The 22,343-nt window shown below is 42.1% G+C and overlaps 1 long non-coding RNA gene across 1 annotated transcript in view; it reads right to left on the bottom strand.

Annotated features, from left to right (window-relative positions):
- Positions 1 to 1,218: 1,218 nt before the first annotated feature.
- The window catches only part of LOC138583139 (uncharacterized), a 35,597-nt gene continuing 14,472 nt past the window's right edge, over positions 1,219 to 22,343 (bottom strand). The window contains exon 2 of the long non-coding RNA XR_011305165.1: positions 1,219 to 5,800. This is a non-coding gene — a long non-coding RNA (uncharacterized lncRNA). The remainder of the gene's footprint in view (positions 5,801 to 22,343) is intronic.

Raw genomic sequence — 22,343 nt, 5'->3', positions numbered from 1 at the left:
AAGGCAAAAACTGCAAAGTTTGACTTTCCAATTTGGTATTCAGATGTTAGAAAGGGTTCAAGCACTGTGAGTCAGAATGACAACATGGGGGAAACAAGCAGAAAGAACAGTGATAGTCAAAGGTGGCATGAGTGAGTCGAGAAGGAGGGTACTAAGCCATAGTTCAGGCGGTTACAATGGCAAGGCAGTCTGGATTTCTTAGAGGAGTTAAGTCGTAGCATCATTGTAGATAAGGTGCTAGGGTGCATGAAGGACCCCAAATCAACTAGATTCCTGAAAGGTGTCAGAGTAGGGACAGGGAGCAGAAATGCCTTTAGAAAGTGGGCCTTGGAAGGTGTGGGCTGGCTAAAGCCTGGCAGTCCACCATAGGTCAATAAGATAATGCAGGTAAGCAATAGGCAGGCAGAAAGACAGTTGTTTGAGGCCAAAGGGAGCCTTTGGTGTTAATAAAATACAGCAGCCATGTTTAAAAAGCCACGAGGCCCCAGGAAAGGCTTTATGAAGTGGCATTCACCTCTGAATGAGCATGTGGGTAGCAGACAGGAACATGGGCACAGAAGGAAAACGTGCAGGAGAAATGCTATTGCGTGCTTTTTTTCAGAAATTAGCAAAAAAATAGTATTTATTTGTTTATTTTTTACAGAAAACTATTTTTCACAGAGAACTAGCGGTTCCTTAAGTTCTGGCCATTCTATGGCATGTCATATAGGCTTCCGATAACACATTATTATCTTCTTTTATTCTCTGATGGCAGGGGGACATGCATAAGAAAAAACTAAATAAAGCCTGTACCCCATCCTTTATTGGACTACAAGTATGATGGCCCCAAGGATCTGCCAAGAGCAAATCCCCTTCAAGTTCAACCTTCAGAATCACACCAATGAATCACACCAAAAACAGACTACGTCCTCGTTTCTTACTGCTGACAGCTGGCAGAAGAAAAGTGACCTTCCATTGGTTATGGTGTTTTTACTGTGCAGGTTCTCCGAATTAGAGGATAGCGTGGGGAGCTTGTGTGTAGTGTTGCTGAAGGAATCACAGGCCTCCCTTTCACATGGCTTTCCTTTGAGAAAAAGAACCTTGCTTTATTAACTAAGATGTAGCATTCCCGATTTTAAAGTTTGCTCCAAGAGGGATGTGCAGTAGCACCTAGAGCATTCAAAGTGCCGAATGGGATTACCACAATAATTGATATCAGGCCCAAATAACCATACAGACTTAAAGAACATGGGAAAATACTACTTTATTATCAGTTCAATAAAGTATGGAAACCTGGCAAACAAATAGATTGTAGCTCACACACTCTCAATGCATTTCAATTGCGCAACAGATTGTATACCTCAATGTACGTTAGCTGTGACATCATCCTACGTGGCAAACAGTACAAACCTACCAGGTGGAGGGATTGGTTAAGGACATTTATATATATATGGTTCATATAAGTGTTAGTATCATCATTGGCTATCCCTTATCAGGTAGGAACGCCCTGAACAACCTCTAACTACATAAGATACTGATAATAGCATAACAACAGCAGTGATAGGGTTCTGTAAACAATGTATGGTCCACCATTACATAGCCCCTCATGATTGGTTGGCAATCTCTTCCAATATTGAACATTCGGCTCGTTAGCAGCACATAAGCAACGAAACCCAGGTGCAAGGGAACAACGTCAGACAACTTCCCTCCTTAGCTAATTATCCTACCATCTCTCATCAGTTAGGGCCAAAGCCAAGTATTCTTCTCTGTAGTTGACCTTGCTGACTGTTCTCTTTCATTGAATTTTAAAAGGAGTGAAGGTACATTGCTATCTTCGTCTGGAGCTAAATGCATAGGCCTTGTCTTCTGGTTTTGCACCACATTTGAGGAGTCCATGATTTTGTCCATTCTGTCCTTTTATTTAGTGCTATTTGATTAAATTAATTTTATTTGGTGTTATTACTCTCCTTGGCCCCTGGAGACTTAGTAAATCTAATAGAAATATGGTTTACATGCATGGATTATCCTATTTAACGCCTTTTATGTGTTGCATTTGCTTCTTTCTGCATTATTCTTGATTTTGAGACTAGCAAATATCCTTTGTTCTTGCACAAATCTGTATTTCAGCGCCTGTCAGCTCTGCCGCCTTGGTTTCCATTCTCCAGGGTTCTCACTTAATGATGCTGATGTCCATTTGATCAATATGGTTGTTTTACTTGCGCTATATTTCCTACTTTAGCAAGCTTCTATATTTCCATATATATCTTGCCTTTCTGTCAATATACATCTACTACATCTCTTTCTCTTGTTACTTATCTTCTAAGTGTATATGGTTTCCTTCCTTTTCACATAGATGTTTACTTTGTCACTTTAGTCACATCTTCATTCTCTAGATATCCATACATCAGGTTTAGTGTGCTCACCTTTCTTCTCTTCTTCATGATGTCACTTCACATCTGTCAGACTTTACTTTTAGTTCTTCTATGTCCAGTGGTGTATGCAGGCTCATGTCTACTGCATCAGTTTGAGGATACATTTGGTACGGTTGTCTGAGCGCATAACGTCTCACATACCTTCAATCTGGTATTGGGATGATACCAGGTGTCATGCACAGTATTCTCTTGCTGGTTTTACAATATGAGGGTGGTGAGGGGGTGGGGTCTATGACTTATATATACATCTGCTTCTCTATATGCCCCTCTCTGGTCGAGTCCTCAAGGTCCTCCTCAAGTTTCTTCACCTTTCCTTCACTGTGTGGTTTCTTTGAAATCCATATCTTTATCACCCCCGTCAGGTCACATGCATTCTTCATATGTTCATCCACACTCCAGGTCTTGTAACAGAATTCCTCAGTTGGTGAACAGAATAACCAACCTCCCACATACTTCTTATGGTCTTAGGACAATGAAACTTTGTTCCTGTGGGTGCCATAGGGGTTCCTTTCAAGTGCTTGCAGGTGGTGTTTTCAGTCAGTCACATCACTCACATTGTTTATTATCTTCATCCTAGTTGCTTTCTTTGCTGTCTTCTTACATTGTCCTTTGATCATTCCTATGAGACTGAATCCCAGCAATAATAACACTAGTATTGCTATCAAACTGTTGAAGGCATTTGCCAATCAGGTTGGAACCTACAAAAATAGAGATGAAAACCACTCTTCATCTTTCGTCTCATCTACGTGTTCCACCATTTTTATATGCAGAGTTGACAACATAGTCATTGCTTCTGTCAGGGTTACATTTTCTCCATCATGTACGGGCTTGTATGTACAGCAAGAAGGCCTGATCTTGGGGCACACACCTCCTTCCATTACTGTAATTAAGTCCAGGACATACCTGTTCTGGAGCGTCATAAGCCTGATGGCCTTCAATTCTTCTTTGATTGCATTGAATACTTTTTTTGTTGGGTCAATCGTTTGTAGCAGTTCCCATCTGGTTATTTTTAACCACTTGGCATTCAGTCTGTAGCCCTGGCATAAATATAGATATAAATATAATTTCTGTCTTGCTGAATAACCTATTCTCTGCTGGAATATCTTTATAGTATTCTATTGACTTGATGAGAAATGGTTCTCCCTCTTCAGTCGATGGAGGATGAGCCACCTCTTCTTTTTCTGATATTCAGATATCTGTGAAAGCTCATCAATATGATGGTCATGTTAGGTAATCACTTATGCAGGAACATGTATGACCATGATAGAACATATTCCTCCCCAATTATTGGGCAACTGCATTGAAGCTCTGGATCCATAGGCCCGATATCAATCCATCAGAACAGCAGTTCCTCCATTCATTCCTGGGACTTTGAGAATCTGTTTATATCCTTTATTTTTCTCCAACTAGAGCCAGGCCTTTGTTCCTGAAGCATGTTGTCACATTATTTATTAGTATTATGGACACAGGTGCTGCTTGATTATCAACCAATGGTAGTAGCTTAGAATATTTGTGCCATGATTTTAGGCACATGTCAATCACTATTTTCACTATGCTTACCGGATCCTCCTTCAATAACTATGCGTGCAAGATAACATTCCTTTTCTTATCCTGTACGGTTGGTGACTTGTCCATATACCAACATCTGAGGTCTATCCCAGCATCCCGATACTCGTGAGTGTTATAGTATGTCTGAACATTCAGTCTTCTTCATTTTACCAACCTTTACTTGTTGAATAGCCAAGGATAAAAATATAATAATTTGCTCATCCAGTCTATTTCTTTTTCAATGTTCTTGTGTTTTCACATAAGCATCTTTATATGGAAATGTTCTCCTTGATGGCCATCGTAGGGTTGCCCATCTTCCTTCAAATTGTCCTCTGGTTGTGCATGCTGCTAGATGACTGAGACACTTCACATAGTGTGCAAGTATTCCTTTTGCAATACATGTTCTTGTCTGGTGACCGGTCAAAGGGTCGACTACAAAGGGTCAAATGGTCAAAGGATCGACACTAAAGGACCGAAAACAAAAGGATCACATTTTTTTTTAAATTACATTTTTTTGGGGGGTTTTCGTTTATGGAAAAAAGTGGTTTTTACCACAAAAAAAGGGGTTGGGGGGACACCCTAAAACAAAAAGTACAAAAAAATAAATAATATTTTGATCCTTTTGTTTTCGGTCCTTTGGTGTTGACCCTTTAACCATTCGATCCTTTAGTTGTCGATCCTTTGACCTACAAACGTTCTGTCTGCATTCATGGCATAGGGGATAAGAGAACATATGTAGCAGCTTTCATTGATGTTCTCTCTCCCATCTCCTTCATGTGCTGATAAGACATGTTATTATTGAATGGGACAAATTATCAAGATATGTATTTATATTGTCATTATCTTCATCAGCACCCCTTTTAATTCGAACAATTTGTTCAGTAAAATCAGGGAAGATGCTACTCGCGCTTTTTTTAGGGATCATAAGACTAGTTTCATTGTCAATCATTGTGTCTGCATTTTAATCATGATGATTCTAAATACCATAAAATTAAGGAAGAAAAAACAAATCAAAATGCAGAATGAAATCACAATTACTAATCCAGAAAAATTCATCTATTTTCTTGATCATAGTGAGTGTCTTATATTTTGAACCTTCCCATCTAGTTTTAATTCAATATGAAATTTTGTTATTTTTTGTAAATCACACTTTTATATCAAACGCTGCAGGATAATAGTGATAAGGATTCTGAAAATAATATTATTGTTTTTAGGATTGCCAAGAAATGTCACAATGTCCACATGTTGCCTTATCAGAGCTGGGTAAGACTTCAAAAAAACAGCATACAATAATGTGTGTACTTGTATTATGATTGGCAGCATAGAAGATGAAATGTGCTTGTTTACTTTGGATCTGGTACATCAATACATTGTCTCTTGCACCTGCCTACAATATGCCCAGAATAATTGCATGTCCATTCATTCCATGTTAGATTTAGGAAAGTCAATTTTTATTCCAACGTGTTTCTAGAATCCATACATTTGTTATCTTTGCTCTTGGTAACCAATCCTAGTCTTCATGTGTGGAACTTCTTCTCTTAATTCACTTTCAGCAACAGAAGGAGGGGTCAAGGCATCTGCTTTATACGGTTTGATGTCATGTAGGTGCCTCCAGGCTCGTCTTCTTTCTAGCTTGACATCTGTGGGAGTAACTTATTCCATTTCAAAAGGTCCTTCAAGGCAGGGTTTATTCCAAGTGCAAACAAACTTGTATACCAGCTCCTGGTCCTCTGGATTTAAACTAGGTTGCTTCAATAGACTGTTGGGATCAATTGGTTGGCTGTCTTGTTCAATATCTTTGACCACTTCCTCCGGTTTGACCACTCCCACTGGTTCTTAAGCTGTTGAGAAATAAAAGAGACACTATTGGTCAAAGTTGTCAAATAATCATGCATCACATCACCTAATGTATTTGCTGCACTGTGGGTATCATTTCTAACATAGTAGGAGGAGCAAGAGGTATTCTAATACAGTGTTCAGTCACCAACTCATGAGGAGTTAAGTGCTTATCTGAGCCAGACTGATTTTTCAATGCACATAATGCAGTTAACCACCCCTTCTTTAGAGTAATCTTGATTTTTGCTATCTTCTCTTTAAGGAGTACATTTAGGGGTTCACAATCCCATTCGCCTGTGGGTGATAGGTAGAAGAAAATGTATGCTTTATACCTATTAAAATACTGACCTGTTGAAATAGTTTATTTACAAAATACTGTCCATTGTCAGACTGCAAGACTTTGGACACACCCCATCTTGGAAATTCCTCACACACGAGGAACTTGCCCGTGCATATGGCATCAGTGAGCATACATGGACCTGCCTCAATCCATCTGGAAAAGGGACACACCACGACCAGCATGTGCCTATAGCCATTGCATGTCTTCAACATATCCACATAATCTATATGTAGTTGTTGAAATGGGCAATTGAGTCTAGGGATCGCTCCTTTCACAGGTAGCAAAGTGTGTCCTGCTCTATAGTTTTGGCACACAATGCAATTTAAAATAAACTTTGCCACAGTACTAATGCATTTGGTGAGAACCAATCTTCTGCAATTAAAGCAGCAAGATTGTCTCAAATCGTATGCACTGGTTAGTGAAGCAGCTCCAGCGCTACCAACAATAATGCTAGAGGAAAAATTGACTTTCCAGTGCTGTCCTGCCTCCATATTGCCTCAGTGGGGCATAACGAACACCCCTGCTTTCTCCATAGTTCTTGCTCATCATCTGGGGCTCGTCCTTGCAACTCAATTAACTGAATAATAGACAAAATGTTAAATCACTCCTTTACCATCATACACCGTCCTGACATTTGTTTTAACACTGTTGCCTTCAAAATCAGAAATGTTTGGGAAATATGCTGCCTGTTTGGCTTCTAAATCTGCAGCTTCATCACACTGAGAAATTATGTCTGTTCTCTTAGTGTGGGCTGCAAATATCACGACTGCGATAGCCAATGGGGTGTCTTAGTGCCTCAATAAGCTTATCCAATAGGGACGCATGCAAGCTCCTCCTTTTCCTGTGTGACAAACCTGTGTGTACAGTTGACGTCATATAGGTGGAGTCAGAGTACACTGTCACTTCCTTATCCTCATATCTTTGAAGTGCAGCGATAAGCGCTACTAATTCTGCCGTCTGTGCTGAGCAATGGAAAGGCAATCTGACACTTGTCACTACTTCAAATTCTCTCTCACGGTTCAGCTTCACTACTGCTGATCCAGTATGGCTTTCAGCAGTCGTTTTGTCAATTTTTGAAGAACCATTAATAAAGAGAATTTCCCCTCTCCGAGATCATTTTCCCTAACACAGGGAATGTCATTATAAAATTCAGTATATTTTCTGCAGTCATGTACATAGTCATCCTTTCCAACTGGTTCTACTATAAATGTTGCTGTTTTCACTATTCTGCATCTAAAAAATGTAATCACAGAGTTCAAAATAATTACATTGTATCCTGATGCTCTTTGTGTAGTCAATGTTTTGCATTCAAAGTCCCCTTGCTTTTGCCTGACTGCTTCCACTATTGCATTTAGAGTGCCCTCCAAGTAACTGCATTTAGATTGCCACCACCTGCTAGACTTTTGGCCACTCCAGCAATCACAATAGCAACCTGTACGTAGAGTATCCCAGACTTTGCTTGCCAAATCTAGGTGCTCTCTGCTGTATCCTCTTTAGTCACTGCTAAATTTGACAATTTGATAGACAATGCTATTTAGTGTGGAAATGTCTCAACTGTCCACCTGATTTTGAATTTAGGTGCATCTCTGCCCCACTTGGCCAATGCAATTTAGTGTGTTTCAGCTGTCTACCTGATTTTTGAATTTAGGCGAATCTCTGCCCCACTTAGTCAACACAATCCAGTGTGACATTAGATACCTTATGACTCTCATACTTATTTGAAACCCCTCCGCACCCAATATATGCAATCCAAGGTGATTCCTGACGCCCTGGTGATTTGGAAGTCTACTGCCCAGCCCTACCGTCCAGGAACCTAACCACTCAGGAACCAACTGATACTAGACACATGTCCACTGTTCTCATCTCCTTCCACCAAAATGTACCTACCGGGTATATACTCAGTACTGCTGAGAGTCATCCTCCACCTTATCCACACATCTAGACATCTCAGGCCCCCCCAGGCCACACAAGCATGATTACCACCTCACCCCCCACCATGTACCTCTCTACACTGTGCAACCTCTCTGCTAGAAACTCCAAACTATGCACCAGACTCCCCAAAATATATGAGCCTAGAGCTAGGGATACTACCCATACCAAACCATCAAATTGGCCCCAACCTTACACCATGGCTATCCCCACCAACAACTGCACAGACCTCCCTAAGCCCACCCAAACCAACACTAAGACCAAACACAAGACTCGATCTTCAACCCCCACTCCTACTACTAGTAAACCTGCCACTACACCTTTAAGAGGTGCTCTAATCAATGCGAGATCTGTAGTAGCCCACACGACAGACATAGCAGACCTCATCCTAACGGAAGAACTAGACTTCTTAGCCATCTCTGAGACCTGACTTCATGCAGCAGCTGGCCCAGCCCTTACGCTTGCCATCCCTGAGAACTTCTCCATCCTCCGAGCAGACAGAACAGATTCCAGAGGCGGTGGCCTTGCTATAATTGCCAAAACCCACCTCAAGCTCAAACCTGAACCCACTGATCACTACTCATCATTTGAACTTCTAAAAACAGCCAAACTCCCCACCAATAACTTCCAAACCATCACCATCCACCTACTATACAGACCCCCGGGACCCCTAGGCTCCTTCGAGGAAGACCTCAATTCCATCCTCTCTAACAACCTAAAAAATACCTCCCAATGCCTCCTCTTAGGAGACTTTAACCTTGGCTACAATGACTCTGAAGACACCCAAGCATCCGCCATTAATAACTCACTGTCAGAACTAGGCTTCACCCAAAGAGTGTCTACACCTACTCATAACAAAGGGAGAACCCTTGACTGGATAGCAGACCACAACTGCGTGATTTCCATCACTGCCATCACCCCGCAACCTTGGTCAGACCACCACCTCCTTTCCTTCACACTTGAAGCATCCAGCCCAATCGCTAACAATTCCCTAGCCGCATCCATCCCGACTAGAAGCAAGAAAAATATAACTGCGAAAAAACGTATCCATCTCATTCTACCTACATTGAACCAACTCCCAGCCAGCTCAAACCCCCACCATCTTGTTGAAAGCTACAACAATAGCATGCGCCTAGCCTTAGATGCTATCGCACCACTAAAACTGAGAAAACCCAAGCCGATAAAAGACTTGAATACCTGGTTCACGGCCCATCTAAAAGCCCTTAGATTAGGGAAACGCAAAAAGGAACAAATTTGGAGACAAGCTCCCACAGACAGCAACAAGCTGATCCTCAACAAAATAACTTCTACCTACAAAAAAGAAATCCTCCTCGCTAAACAAGAATCTTACAACCTGAGAATACTACATGCATACTACATGCATACTAAATCCAGCACTAAAGAATTGTTTACCATATTAAAAGAGCTAGAGACACCCATCCCGGCCCCAGACACCTGTAAGAAAGACAAACAATGGCGCACCAGCATCCAAAATGCCCTTTCCAACAAAGTTGCAGGCCTCCAAATCAAAATTAACAACAAGAAAGAGACCTTATCCAACTCCAAACCTAGCAACACCCCCACACATACCAGCCTTCAACACCCTCCCCCCAACCCCCTCACTCGCTTCAGTTTCTCCAAAGTTTCCATGCTAGAAGTGGAAAAAATCATACTCGACCTCAAACCTTCTAATTGCCAAGGCGACCTATTCCCACCTCAAATCATCAAAGACGCAGCCAGATACCTATCTCCATTCATTACCAAACTCATCAACGCCTCCTTCTCTTCAGGTACTATCCCCAATAACCTCAATGAATCCTGGGTCCTCCCCCTACTAAAAAAACCCACACTCGACCCAGCCGTACCCACTAACTACAGACCCATCACCACCGTACCCTTCCTACTAAAAATCCTCGACAAGACAGCCTATCTGCAAATTCAAAAATTCCTTGAACAAAACCACCTCCTAGGAGTCCGGCAATCAGGATTTAGACCCCAACACGGCACAGAAACTGCACTCATTGACCTCAAGGCCCAAATCGACACCCTGAGAGATAATGGGAAAACTTCCCTATTGCTCCTCTTAGACCTCTCGGCAGCTATCGATCTTGTTGATCATAAAATCCTATGTAGCCACATAGACTCTGCTGCCCACTTTTCCCAAAAAGCTATTGTCTGGATCAAATCATTCCTGAGCAATAGATCCATGTGCGTCTTTTCCACCACGGCCTCCGCTGACCCCATCCCCATTACATGTGGGGTCCCTCAGGGGTCATGTGTCTCCCCCACACTGTACAACGTGTTCACTAAGCCCCTATTTGATGGTCTTGACGGTCTGGGTATGACCTACACTAACTATGCTGATGATACCCAGATCCTCATCCCGCCGACTGGAGATTACAACAAGGATTTGGCCTTGGTGAACAAGGTGTACCTCATCACTCAGCCAAGGATGGCCTCCCATAGCCTATGCCTGAATGATGACAAGACCGAACTCATCATCCTGGGATCAGCCACGAATCTAAACAAACTGGACCTCAACTACTCCAGCTTCACCATAGACGGCAACTCTATAAAGGTAGCTAAGGAAGTGAAAACCCTCGGCATGTACCTCGATTCCACCCTCTCCTTCCATAAACAGGTCAGCTCCATGGCCTCCACCACAGCCTACACTTGCAAGCTTATACGCTCTGCCAAACCCTTAGTCTCTACCCAAAGCTGCATTACTCTAGCCAAAGCCCTCATACTTTCAAAACTGGACTATTGTAACTCCCTCTATGTAGGTGCTAACAAAGAGGTTACCAATAAATTCCAAATCCTACAGAACAATGTTCTCAGAGCAGCGCTTAGCGTCCCTAAAAGAGTACACATCTGGAATATTAGGAGAACTCATAACTGGCTCACCACCTCGGACAAAATCCTGCTTAAGGTAGCCTCTCTAACACACAAATGCCTTAACAATGCAGCCCCCGCTATCTAGCTGACAGAATAACCAGATACACGCCCAACAGACACACCAGAAATAGCAATGCTAAACTACTCGCTGTTCCCAGATTCAAGCTAACAAAAATGGGCGGTAATAGCTTCCAGGTGAAAGCAGCCCAACACTGTAACACACTACCACCCTCCGTTAGAACACCACAAACCTACCACCAATTTAGGCATAACTACATCCAGTGGCTAAAGAACAAAGACCAATAACCGACACCTTTGTAACTACTGCATCCTTTGTATAAAAATGTAAATAATGTACAGCACTGTAACTAAGCTGAGAATATACTTGTAATGCTTGCGCCCTCATACCTTCTGGTCCGGTGTGCCATATAAATAAATAAACAAACAATGTAGTTTAGGGCTTCTATAGAGTAGCAAATAATGCATGTTCAAATAATAATGACACTGAACACCCCATTGTAATACTTGAGGCTTTTTCAATAGCAAATGCAGCAGCAGTGAAGACTTGTTTGCAAGGGTAATGTCCTTTCATAACTGGATATAAAATCACATTACAGTAAACCAATGGTTTGTGTCCATGTCCTAATGACATTTTCTCTGGGAGGACTGCTGTCATAACTTATCCATTTGGATGGGAAAATAGATACAATTCTCCATGATAGCCTGGAATTCCTAGCACGGGGGTTGTACCGATCGCTATTTAAATTCTTCAAATCCTTCAGTCATTTCATCTGTCCATGTTATCTTACTTTTGTCTACCTGTGTGTCTTTAAGTCCTTTTAAAAGTGGTCCCATATATGTGCTGTAATCAAAAACCCAGGCACTGCAATAATTACATAGGCCTAAAAATGGTTGCATTTCCCTCACTGTTTTAGGTTCTGAAATCTATACTAAACACATGTAATCCCCTATGGAATTGAAACATCAATATTATGCTTAAATCCTCACTGGTTTAGGTTCTGAAGTCTTCATTATTGCTTCTGCTCTTGAAGGTGTCACTTTTCTTCCTTCTTGAGAGATTAACTGTCCTATGTACAGGATTTCTTCCTGAAAATATTGTAATTGTTCTTTGTCTACTTTATATCCTTTCTCTGATAGTATGATCATGAGTCGAACTGAGTCTTCTCTGCATCTTTCTTCTGTCTCACTAAATTGTACTATGTCATCTTCGTACTGAATAATTGTATTCTCAAGCTGTACATTGCCTAGGTCCATCTCAAGGACCTGTCAAAGATTGAGGGGGACTCACAGTATCCGTGATGCAAACAAGTATGTTTCAGGCTCGTATTCCTATATAAAAAATGAAGTCCAATCTTGTGAGTCATCATGAAGGAGAATTGAGAAAAACGTGTTATCTAAATCTATAACTGTAAAATATTTGGCCTTAAATGGGATGTTAATATTTAGCAGGCTTAGGAACTAAAGGAAACTATGCTTCAACTATATCGTTTAGTGGGCAGAGATTCTGAATAAATCTCCACGACCCTCCAGTTGATTTCTTTACTGGGTACACAGCCATGTTCCATGGGGACTCAGACGGCACCAATATTCCCAGCTTCATTGAAGCACAAATGGTCTAAAATATACCTTAATCTGCTTCTCTGGACATAGGATATTGCTTTGCTTGTGACAAGATTGCTCCTAGTTTAAGTTTTATTTTAGCTCCTCCTACTATTTTCAATAGACCCACGTCATGTGGACTAGTACTTCATAAAATATTTGTCACCTTTTCTAAACCTTCCAGAAAAATTGACGGTTTCTTTTTTACAATTGCCATCCTCTACTGTATTTCTTTATTTGCTACTGTAATCCAAGAAGTGAGGGGGATAGCTCAGGGGAAATGCGTTTGTCTTGGGAGCAAGACAATGCAGTGCACAAAAGGTTTAAATGCCGATACTCACACTTAGAAACCAATCTCTGGTATTAAGCACATTATAAAGAACAATTATGATTATAAAAGTGAGACCTATGAAAAATACTAACTCATCATCTGAATAATCATCCCCGAAAGCTCCTCACCTGTTAAGTCTGTCAAACTTTATCCTTCACTGAGGGCTATTACTGCTATCCATCTTCTTTCATCATCATCTCTCTCATCGATAATTAGCCTTTCTTCTCTGGCCACTGCTGCTTCTAGCGCTAACTCTAAGGGGATAACCTGTCCTTCTTCATCTTCCATAGGTATTTCTGGTCTAAACAAAATCTTTTCAGGTATTCTCAACATTTTACCTATCAAACTGCGTAACCACATTAGTAAAACAGTCACTCCATACAAAGATACTTCTGGATGTAAAGGGACTCCTCGTAATGGTAATGCCTCCTGGCCTGCAAAGGCTAATATAATGTATCCTGTGCATTGCCCACAAGGCCTTCTGGGGCCCAAGCCCCTAATACCTTCAACTCTCCCTTTGGAAATACCTTCCTACTCGAGCTCATCGCTACTCCCCCTCCAACTCCCTCAGCGTCTGTCGCTTCTCCAAGCATCGAGTTGGCAGTAGATCTCTTTCCTAGGCTGGGGCCTCCCTCTGGAACAGCTTCACTGCCTCTCTGAAACTTGAGGAGAAACATCTTTGGTTCTAGAAGCCCCTCCAGACCTTCCTCTTTGCTTCTGCCTTCTCTCTTCCTCTCCCCTGCTGATCTCGGTCTGCTATTGCAACTCTGCACCTGGTTACCCTCTGAAATCGGGCCCTGGTACCTGCCCACCCAGCTGCATACCCACACTGCCTCCTGGCAACCCTTGTACTTGGGTCTGTATCTGCAACCCTAGAGTCCCCTTACCTGTGCTTATTAGACAACTGCTGTCTGCGCTTAACTCTTGCACTTGCCACCTGCTGGTCGCACCTCTTGTTGCTGTCTTATCCCCCTCTCAGCATTATCCACTCCTTCCCTGCCCCCTGGACTCTCCCCCTTGCCTCTCCCCTGCACTTACGTGATCTCCATGTCACTGGGTGTAGTAAGATTGTTGTCTTGTCCTCCTTTGTACCGCTCCCTTGCGTCGTCACGCCTTGAAACACTTGTGTATAGGCGCGCAATAAATAAAATATTGTATCATATAAACTCTTTTAACATTCATAAAAGGTATCTCTGAAGTGAAGCACACTATTCCTTCATCAGTAAAAGATATCTTCATGTTAAGCTTTGTCATGCAGTCATGCCCCAATATGTTAAGGGGTGTCTGCTCATTATAATGGCATAAACCCTTATGTTCTCCTAAAGAGATTGGTAATTCATCTGTAAAAGGAACTAAGCTCATTACCCAGAGAATCCCTGTTCATTCATGGCAATGCCAGGCATTGGATATTTTCCCTTACAGATACATAAAAGAGTTGCTCCATTGTCTAAAAGGAACAGAAATGTCTTGCCTCCTGTCATTACCTTGAGCCTTGGTTCCTTTTTGGGTTCCAGTTTCACTGATAGTACTGAACAAGTGAGGTCACTCTGTGGGCTGACCTATTGTGGATATAAATTAATCCTTGTAGCTGTTAAAGAATTTCCCTCAAACACGATCACACTCCCTTTTCTAGGTGTGGGTGCCTGGAGGACTCCTGCATTCGTATTCTATTGTGGTGCCAAGGCCTGTTGTGTCTGCACTTGCTGGGTCTGTATTTGATGTTTTTGCATAGGCATTTGGTGTGGTTCCGGTGCACGTGTCTGATTCTGCGTTTTGAAATTCACCTCGTCCTCCCCTAGGTCCAATCCCTCTCCCACTTGGCCAAAAATGATACCCACTCCGATCCATATGGTACACTACATTGCTTTTCTGCAATGGTTGAATTTCTTGTGTCGTCACTCCTTCGGCACTTGACAATACCGCTCCCTCTATGGCTAATTTTGACAATTATTTCTGAGCTAACTTCACTTCCTCCTGCTTTCTACTCTTGGCTTTCTTCTTATTCTTCTCCTTAAACAATCAACAATGATGTATGATAGTGAACTGTATTTCTGTCCATGGCTTTGATTCCATCCCTTCCTGGTTCTTCATCTGCCGTTGCACTGGCTCTGGCAGTCCCTGAAATAAAATATGGCAAAATGATGCCACCATCTTACCCCACAGTTCTCGCATCCCGAGACGTCATCACTCGTAAATATCTTGAATAAAGACAACAGGGTCTTCATCCTCACCCATTTTCTGAAGTACTGGGATAATGTACTCTGTGTCCCGCCATGCATCTGCTCTTCAACTGTTAATTGGTGGTCCATCATATGTTGTGTTTTGTGCAGTCACATCCACATACCCTGCTTGTTTCCAAATGTCATCCGCCCTCTCCCCTAGAATGGCTGCCAGCAGGCCTTTTATGTCACCTATTGCTAACTGTTAACGTTATTCCTGATGTCATTCTCTCTAACTCACAAATCCATTTTCCCATATCTGAAGTCAAACTAGGTCATTTACATTTCAAATGATCCTTGTCCATCAGTGGCTAGAGAATATATTGTGGTCATCCTCCTCCTTTCTCTAATAATGGGGATTGTGAAAATCCTGTTCCATAATCATACCCACCTACACATCTTATTTTGCAGGTGGGGCTAGTCTTGCCTGTTTGTCTGTGTCCTGGTAGTGACCTTAATCTGCTTAAATATGGTGTGAATATAGCCCCTGTAATACGTGATTGTGCTTGTGGTCACTCAATGTATTTATTTTTTTAATTTTATTTTTTGGAGCGTTTGAAAGGCGCTTTACACAACAGAATTGTGTTTCAAAGCACCACAAGGCTAAATGGGAAGGGAACAGGGGAAATAAAAACAGTGTCAAAAACAGTAATATACAGTTGTGGTCCTACTAGGCCTTGTGGTATTTGTCTGTGCAAGTGCATTGAGGAGAAGTGCGGGGGAAAGGGATGGAACAGGGAACAGAAGATTGGACAAGTGCTGGAGGAAGGACTGGGAGGGAAGTGCAAAGGGGAGCCAAGGCGGAAAACATCAGGCTAAGTGCTGGTAAAGGCGACTCTCAAAGGTGGGATGTGGCACCACCAAGCCGGAGTCTACAGGGCAGTGTAGTGGGGTGCAGAGGTGCTGGGTTTAACTGGAAGGAGAAGCCTGGGATCATGTGAAATTCATGCAGACCAGGCCATCAGTTACAGCAATAGTGGGGTGATTAACAGTTAAGGGAAAGAGGTACAGAAGAGACTTGAGCACTTTCCTGAACGTAAGGGGGTCTGGCTCAAGTCTGAGAGGGGCAGGGAGGCTGTTCCAAAGGGAGACACCAGCCAAGTAGAGCAAGCTGCTCCCCACTCTCTGCTAAGAGAAGCATTTGACAGTCAGATAGTTGGAATTAAAGGGGTATAGGGCTGTAGCAGGGCAGTATTTAGGGAGGGAAAGTTGAAGATAGTGTTGTCCCAGGCCCCAGAAGGCCTTGTGGATGATGCAGAGGGTCTTGAATTGAAACCTTGTAGCCACTGGGATCCAGTGGAGAGATTGTAAGGCTGGAGCGATACAGTCCCTGCATTTGAGGCCAATGATAAGTCTTGTTCTGGATTAGCTGGTTGGGGAGAAGTGAGGGAAGAGGGAGATTAAGAAAGAGGCTTTGGCAGTAGCCCAGCCTGAAGAGGACCAGAGCTCTGGAGACATTGATCTTCTGGAGGAAAGTGATAAAAGAAATAATGCCTCTGTGGCATGGAGCTGGAAGTGGGACTTCTTGGTAACGTCCATGATGTCAGGGATGAAGGAGAGAGTGGAGTCAAAGATGGGCCCCGAGATTTTTGTCCTCACAAGATGCTGGGGGTAGAGGACAGAAAGTGACATGTTCTGGTGTTTTTCCTTTAGGGCCCTCCAAGTCAGACCATTTTACCCCTTTTTCTACACTTGAGTCTTTCGAAAAAAGAACCGACAGGGTTATCTTCGCGCTTTCTTCGTCTGATATCATTATGCCCCAGCTTGTATGACGTTCATCTCTTTCCATGTCAACAAGATGTAGTCTACTCAAATATTCATTTGTTATTACATCATCTGACCTACCTCTCGTTTCCTTCGATAAGATCCTTCGACATTCTCTTTGGTCTTATAACCATCTTTATCCCTTATTTGCCTATTTAAATCCCCAATTCTTTTCTCTATGTTATCTGATTCATGTTTGTCAGACCATGTTTGTATTCTTGGTATACCTTGCAGCTCCGTGCTGGGCTGTAGTGACTCTTTCTCTTCTTCTGATCATTCTTGTGATTCAATCGGCACCATGCTTTTTATTGAATAGATGATCTATATTGTCATTCCTTAGTCCCCTACTTGTATTCATCTCTTCTTCCCTTTTCCTAATCTTCTCATTTCTTCCTCTGCTTGCCTTCTTTGCAACCTATGTACTTTCAATCTCTGTGTTTCTATCTCCTCTCATTTCTTCTCTTTGAATCTCTCCTTTGCTTTCATTTTCTTGTACCCTCTTCTTTCTTTTGCTTTCTCTCTTGTTCCTTCTCTTCATTGTATGCGTTCTCTTTTTCTCTTTCTATCTTTTCCCCGCTCTTCTCTTTCTCTAACTCCATCAATTCCGTTGTCATTTATTTTGAGTAATATCTATCCTCCCAGCCATTTGTTCTGTACTATCATAACTCCTTTAGTCTGTCCTTCATTTCTCTTTATCACTTTTCTTCTTCGTCTATCTCTATGTGTCTATCCTGTCTGTACTTTCTGTCATCATCCAGTTTACTTTCATAGCGTGTTGAGATATATTTGAATTCTCTTCTTTTGCTCTCTTCCACACTGTCCTCATTGCTGTAAGCGGGAAGCTCGAATGTCAGATTAACATACCCGCCGCTTCTTTCAATTCCTTTAAAGGATAACATTCCTGTTTATCAGTGTCTGAAAGAGGAGTCAAAGGGGTTATCTCCTCCATTTATTGTATTGCATTCTATTGTTTTTGGTTATTTACATAGAATTTTTTCCCCATTTATATGGATGCGCTTTGTGATTTGAACACCCTTGGTGACCATAGTCAATGTTCTGGAGGTTCTAAGTGTTTTAGATTAAGAGATGCATGTGTGCATTTTTGGCAGTCTAGGACTTAGGTGGCTGACTAGGTTCAACTAAGCAGCCCAAAAAGGTAATTCACTTGGCTGGGCGCTGTTGGTGGTTTGAGATAGAGTGCTATTGTTGCAAGAGTCGATGTGTGGCCAGCAATACTGAATATCTTTTTGTTGGTAGTCGCTGTATGCTAGTTGCAGAGGTATTGAGGCACGTCAGATGTTTCAGTGTGGACGGCTATGCGCGTTGCTAGACCAAATGATCATAGCCATAGCTGCATTTTACAATATTTATACTGATTAACCATCCACTCCTTCTGAGGTGGATCTTCTTTCTCCCTCTGGTACATCTTCCACAACTCTAAAATGGGCAACCTTTTCTGAAACTTCTTCCCCTTGTATACACGATGCAATTATGCTGTCATATGTCGCGATGCTGTTTTTGTCAACAAACCTTCTTGAGACCACAGTATAAGTGTTTTATTTGTTGTGCCCTTCATCCATTCTGCGGGGTACTACCTTATGTTGGGTGCATATCTTGGCAGTGTCTTGCATAGGTGTAAAAGTCAAGTTTCCCTCATGGTGACACGTCAATTACGACTGAAAATCTTAACAAGATCTTTTATTCTGTTATTTACTTTATCAAATATACCACACTGATTGATTTGAGCAGGGACCATCAATCATCCCTCATTACCAGAAAACCTAAATTTTACCCAATTTAAAAAGTCTATGCAAGGGTGTTCTTTGTATCCCATTGTTTACAATTTTTAGCATTTCTTTTTTTCTCATTGTTTTATTTGTGACACTTTAAGAATCTCTTCTTTATTGATTTCTTATTCTCCATTGATTTGTATTCTGATTGACATCAATCTCGTGATTTAAAAATCTGATGATCACCTTAATTTTTTACTATCGTTTTATATCTCCTAATCTAGACACAATAAAAGTTTTACACTGACATATTGATAACCCCATACACATGTGCAAATTTAATATTTTGCGCACACCTTCCTTTACTATCTCTAGTAAATGTATCTCATCTCACTTGTTACCCCCTTCTGCAGTTTGATATGCACTCTTCTTTTTGGCCTTGCTTCAGGAATCCTTTAAATAATACACCTTTTGGGGGATTTAGTGCATACCCTTCCACCTCTCTTGGAACCAGGAATCAAGGTATCTATTTCTTTTCTTTCTAATCCCCCCAAATCCTGCTACTTATATACATATATGCAATAAAGTCACTCTTCCTATATTTGCCACTTTTGATGCTCTACTTACATCCGTAGCTCAGCCCGAGTCCCTCGGTATTGACTCGTCCCCAAATCTACCAGTTCGCCTTCAGTCCTTAGGGCACCTGCAGAACCGAACAGGAATTTCTTCAAAGAGGCACCTGCCAACCAATTTCTTTTCACACTAGTGTCTTGTGCGCCACTCTCCACATGAAGCTCCATGATCTTCTGGCTAATGCCCAAAGTCATTGATCGTCTAAGAGTGTATATCTGGGCCCAGGTTGACTGGACTAGAACCATCCGCACCACTACCAAAATGTGCTCTAGCACCTTGAAGCGTTTCATGTGCTAGATGGAATCACCAATAATGATCTCAGACCCAAATTACCAGACAGACTCAAAGAATATGGCACTACTTTATTATCAGCTTAGAATAAAGTAGGGAAATGTGGCAAACAAATTGTAGTCCACGCACTCACATTTCAATTTTGATTACACAAAGGCTTTATACCTCAATATGCTTCAGCTAGGACTTAATCCTGCGTAGCAAACTGTAAAACTGATAGAAGGGGAGGATTGGTTAAGGGAACATTTGTACCTATATATCATATACGTTTTAGTAATGTTACTGAATGCCCCTTATCTGGTAGACACACCTCAAACTACCTCGAAATTCATACTATATTGATTATAGCAGAATAACAGAAGTGGGTTGGCCTGTGCAACATTGTTTAGAGTGTTGCTACGTAGGCCCTCTGATTAGTTGCAATGCTCTCCCAACCCTGGACTTTTGGCTTGTTAGCAGCATCTAAGCAAAATGAAACTCAGGTGCGAAGAGCAACGTCAGATTACTACCCACTTTTGCAATTATTCCATCATCTCTCATCGGTCATACCCTAAGCCAATGCTTTCTCTTTATAGTTGACATTGCAGCCTGTTCTCTGTTCTGGGACTTTTAATGGAGAGCAGGTACACCATTATCTTCACCTGGAGCTTAATGAATAGCCCTTGCTTTCGACTGCTTAATCACGTGTGAGGAGACCATGATTTTGTCAATTCTGACCTTTTATTTACTGCTATTTTATTTAATTAGACTGGGTGTGATTACTCTTATTGGCCCCTGGAGACTTGCTCACTCCATCTAGCATAGGCTTTTCAATCTTTGATTGTGCAATAGTTTCTGCTTACAGATGTTTTCCTCTTCGCTTAATCTAAGAAAAATATGTCTTATGTACACGGCTTATCCTCTTGACTGCCCTTGTGCCCTGCAATTATTCCTTGTGCAAAGCTATATAAGCTTTTTAACAAAAGGAAGGGGCAGATGTTGGGGTCACAGGAGACTTAGGAGTGGGCACTGGGGTCTGTGAATAAATCTGACAGTATTCCCAAGCAGTCTGGTGGGCTTGGTACTGGCAGCATGGGACACATTTGGAGCGGGGCAAGGGGAAGAGAATAACAGAGTGTGAAGTACCCGAAACCTTGCTGTTGGAGCAGATAGTTAGATCCACAGTTAAGAAATTGATGGATCAGTGGGCAACAACTGGTTTGCCCCATTTTGGTGGGGAGAAGTTGGGGATGTTGGGACAGCCTGCAGAAGAGGTAAGGGTGTATCCCTGGGTGATGAAGACGAACCAGTGGCTGGAATTGTGGAATTTCCCAGGGAACAAACTCAGTCAAGATCCTCCTCCCTCATCCCAACCAGAACTGAAGGGAGTGCCCGAAGTGAGGCCCTCAGAGGGACTAGTGTGGGCACGATGTGCATTAGCCCTTTTTGCAGATAATCATAAATCCCAGATGGAACCCTCAAGGATTGTGGGGCAACCCACGTAAGCCCAGTTGAACCCCTGGGCCTTCCTCACAAAAAGTGGTATACCTAAGTCTGTCTTTAGCAGTACCCTAAGTACTGTTCAAGGCAGACAGCCCTGCTTCTCGGTTGAGCCTAGTCTGCTACACCACTATATGCTTGGTTATGGAGGGCCTGACTCCCTAAATAGATGGAGAGTGCTGGCCCTACTGAATGAGATTCCAACCCTCATACTCATGACATCATTTGACATTAAATTGGTAGACTTCATTCAACCAGATCGATATGATAATGTTAGGCTGGTTCTCCATTCTCGGGTGGTGTATGAGGCTCTTCTATCAGAGATTTCCAATTTGAATAGGATGGGTTATGACTTGCTATCTGTCAATGCTGGGACTAGCAGTGTGCAGAATACTCACTCTCAGCAGATGTATGAGGGACCCAGCCGGTGGGAGACCTGTGCAAGCAGGCACAGAGAGACCTTAATCAGACTCAGGCCATACAGTAGTACCAGGATTGAAGATTACTAAACCTATCATTGAGAGAAACTATTTCCCAGTTGAGAGGATTAAAAAACAAAAACTTTAGCCCCCCTCTACATTTATCTCTCATTTCATGGAATTCCAGGGGGTTTTCAAATGTATGTGCCGGCCCAGACGAATGTCATCAGCTTGATCAATTCCCCAAAAAATTATCTACAGGAAAAGTGGCTGATTGACCCTCCGAGTCTGGATGGGTACGACATATGAGTGGAACCTGCAAATGAGGTTGTTAGAGGGCGGCCGGCAGGAGGACTACTTGTTGCAGTTCAGAATGGATGATGTTTAAGCCTGATGTATCATCTAAAGGTGACCAAAGGAGTGTTAGTAGTCCTGGAGGTGGAATCTAAGCTTCTGAGTCAGTATATCCTGGTAGTCAACATATACTGGAATCCTGCCTCAAATCTAAGTCTTACACTTAAGGAATTGAATGGGGTGGTTGAAAACTGGTTTGTCAACGTGCTGGGGGAGGGCAGCTAATAATTGCAGGCAACTTCAATATTGAATGTTCCTAATCAAACTTAATCGGCTATGAACATCTACAACTCGGCCCACAACACATCCTGGGGGCCTTGTGAACCAAGTTTACAGATACTTTGGTTGGGAGTCCTATGGGAAACAGAAAGATGCTTCAAGGTCAGATTTGGTTTGATAACATGTCTAGTTGGGGGTTACATATGGTGAATGTTCTGTTTAATTATTACAATACCATGAGCTCTGCTCTGTGGTCAGACAAGAAACAAAGGTCTACAATAGATTACATATTTATGAAAGAGGGCCTAATGGACCAGGTGGCAGA

This window comes from Ambystoma mexicanum, chromosome 3q, assembly GCF_040938575.1.
Source record: "Ambystoma mexicanum isolate Mex_15411 chromosome 3q, UKY_AmexF1_1, whole genome shotgun sequence".
NCBI classification, from domain to species: domain Eukaryota; kingdom Metazoa; phylum Chordata; class Amphibia; order Caudata; family Ambystomatidae; genus Ambystoma; species Ambystoma mexicanum.
Note: the sequence above shows the minus strand (reverse complement) of the source record. Positions and strands in the feature narration are given on the sequence as shown.